Genomic DNA, 3417 nt, shown 5'->3' with positions numbered 1-3417 from the left:
ATGTGGAGAGGGGGGACATTATATATATATATGTATATTAAATGAAGATTGACAAAAAAGTAATCTATTGATATCACAATTTCTAACCTATGTAGTTATATCACCCATTTAAATTATAATTTATACCTAATACTTTAAAGTACAACTTGTGGTTGAAAGATGCAACAGAAATCAAATTGATCCTGAAGTTATTTCATAAACATTGAGGTACTAATTTCTAGATCATAATAGTGACAATCATTTCTAGATTTTACTTCGGAGTCACGTGAGTGACTACGTGAAGAACCCGCTCAGTGCGCAGGCGCGGCATTACGCCAGCAGTGCAACAGCGGCAGCTAGGCACTCCCGCAACAGAGAAACGGACCGTCAGGTGAGTATCCTGAGGTCGGGTTTCTTTTACAGGGGAGCCCCTTTTTCTGCTTGTGTTTTACAGGCAGAGAAAAAGGCTCTGGAACAAAACTGTACCCCGTTCAAGGAGGAACGTTTCCCGTCGGGGGGAAGGGGGGCAGCAACAGGCGGTAGGAGCGTTTACCCGGTGTTCCGCAATTCCCCGACACCGTGCCGAGCCCAGCCCGATAGCGGGCTGGATGTATAGCCACCCGAAGAGGCATCCGGCAGGTGTTCCCGATTTAGGACGGGACGTCTCTCCACCCGCACGGGGGGAGAGAGAGCCGCCTGAGCCGCTGGAGCGGCTCTCGGGGCAGGTGCCTGCGAGACGCGCTGCTAGAGGGGCGCTCTCGCTACTACAAGGCACAAAAGCTCCAGAAGAAGGCGGTAGGAACATTTACCGGGCGCCCCGCTATCCCCACACCGCGCCGAAGCCAGTCCCGCTAGTGCCTGAGCTGCGGGCTGGATGTTCAGCCATCCGAAGAGGCATCCGGCCGGTGGCTTCCGACTTGTCGGAGGGGACGTCTCTCCACCCGCATGGGAGAGAGACAGCCGCCTGAGCCGCTGGAGCGGCTCCTGGAGCAGGAGCTCCTGCGAGACACGCTACGTGAGGGGCAGTCTCGCTGGAGGGTTCAGGCATACCCTCCACAGTGCCTAGGCACTGCCCATCGCTTCCTCCTTAGTGTGGTTAGCTTTGGGGTGACCAGTGGCTGGGCTGGTCATGAAGAGGGGTCACTGGCTGAACAATATCGGGAGTATGCTTGAGGTACAGGATCAGGAAGAGCTGCTCGGTGTGGCCGCTATGTGGCTCCACCACTAGCGAGATGGCTTTTCAGTCTCAACTGATGGCCAACTTACTACCTGTCTTTTCCAAAAAACCTCTCCAAGACAGGTAGCCATGAGGCGTTGGTTTTATCACGCCTCCCCTAAATTGCATTTACTCAAAGTGCCCGCCATTATTGGGGGATATATTGAGCAGCGCATTTAACCTAAATATTTTAAAAATGCATTTGGTACCCTGACGTCGGCTATCATGTCCACCTGCTCATTCCAGAAGGGCAGGGTAGTATGGCAAAACACCTGACCCTACTGTTCAACGGTATACCTCATAACTTCTGAAATGAACTCACAAACCTGCCCTCAATCTATGAAATTAACAGGACTATGAGAACGCCGACCTCACAAGCACAGATCCTGCTACCTGGCACTTACCAAACCAGTCCTAAAAAACTGGACGAAGTGTTCAAACTATTCGGCACAAGAGGGCAGAGTCTGGAATGAGCACCACACTAAACCAGAGAGCAGTACCTCTACGTGTCCACCAGGGGCGTCTACCTCATGGTACTGGTGAAAGCTCGGGGCCTGCATGCCAAACCCGTAGCATTTTAGGCCACGGCCCAGAGCAGGCCCCAGGGGAAAATGCGCCACCCCCCAACAAACATCGTCCCTACAAGAACAAGGAACCAGAAACCGAAGAAAACAACAATGAAGACAGATAAGTATGGTTCCTACCATCACATAAAGGTTAAGGGTTGTACTAACAAGGGGTGGATGAATCACGCCTGGTTAGGAAGCTATCACTCTTGGTAGTTATATACCAAAAAATAAATACAAGGGGAATAGAATTAATATCTTGCCACCAATTCAGCAAGCACCCCAAGTGGTCTACCCTCCCACGATGGTGAATGTCGCACCATCGTTGATAAACCACTTGAGTATTTCACCAGGTATACCCATTCATGGGATTTGTAACTACTACCATGATCCAAGGATACTTTATGGTAGACATCGACCTTGAAGATGCACACTATTCAGTACCTTCTCATATAAGTTTCGGATATACCGCAATTACCTGGATGGAGTAACCATGATGAGCATTGCGGCATTTAAGTCAAAGTTATCCAGAATCAACTAGCCCTGACACTTAGAAACATTCCGTCATGGCATGTCTATATATTAACGACAAACTATCCTTGGATACAGCTTTAGCTGCATCGCTTCTCGGCCTTTTGGCTAAGATCAAGTGTAGTATCTGTTCTTATCAGTTTAATAATCTGATACGGCCCTTATCTAGGGACCATATATTACATTGAATTTTGGAACAGGGAGATGGAATAGGGGCTTGCTCCGTCCACTCCACGCATCGACCCAGTATTGCAGTGCCTCTGGGAACGGTGCACAAAATATATATCCAGATATTTACGTTGACCATCCACAACGTTGTTATCTGGTATTCATTAAGACTATCAGTCATGGTGCATTAACCACCAATCAACTACGTGGCAAAGTAATTGGGATATAGCAGCATTACCAGCTACTGAACTTTGTACCTTACCTATGAGCTGAGATACTAGTGTTCAAAACTATCTCCATACCTGTAATATGGGGGCAAATGGATTAATCTGTAGTGTTATCATGGAATTTATCGGCAGGAAGGATTATGGTTGTACACTTCCACCTGTTTTGAGTAACATCTTATGTGTCCTGATGTGTTACTGAGCTTGTAATACTTAATGCCAATATGAATTGACTTAAACATGTTATATATTAACTTATTTAATTCTAGTGAAGCATTTGCTCAGTAATCCACCAAATTTGCATGTTCGTTTATAAGATAACAACATCAGTGGTGGCATATACCAAACCACTTGGGCGGAGAACATCGATATTAGGTGACAATTTATTAACAATTGGAAACCGTATGTCGTCAAACATGTTTGACCATCAGTAACTCACCTATCAGGTGAGCTAAATACTGTAAACATACATTTAAACCAAAAATATTTGCTGAAATCACTAAGCAATATGGACACCAGATATCGATTCCTTATATCCAATTAAATCACCACGTACTAACTTACGTCACATGAAACCAATCTCAAGGCAGCGGCAATGGAGACATTCCCGCGTATTGAGGGGTGGGGGGAACCTAATCTCTATGTTTTCCTTTCCTTCTACCTCTTCAATAGGTACTACGGCTTCATCAGTCGGGTACTACGCAAATTACAGTGGACCAAGTCCACAAGCATG

At 46.6% G+C, this 3417-nt stretch overlaps 1 non-coding gene across 1 annotated transcript; it reads left to right on the top strand.

Moving 5' to 3' along the window:
- Positions 1-2380: 2380 nt before the first annotated feature.
- On the top strand, positions 2381-2572 carry LOC116974752. The gene has a single exon (XR_004412423.1). It is a non-coding gene; the product is annotated as a U2 spliceosomal RNA (small nuclear RNA).
- Positions 2573-3417: the final 845 nt, after the last annotated feature.

This window comes from Amblyraja radiata, chromosome 6 (assembly GCF_010909765.2).
Source record: "Amblyraja radiata isolate CabotCenter1 chromosome 6, sAmbRad1.1.pri, whole genome shotgun sequence".
In the NCBI taxonomy this organism is placed as follows: Eukaryota; Metazoa; Chordata; class Chondrichthyes; order Rajiformes; family Rajidae; genus Amblyraja; species Amblyraja radiata.
Note: the sequence above shows the minus strand (reverse complement) of the source record. Positions and strands in the feature narration are given on the sequence as shown.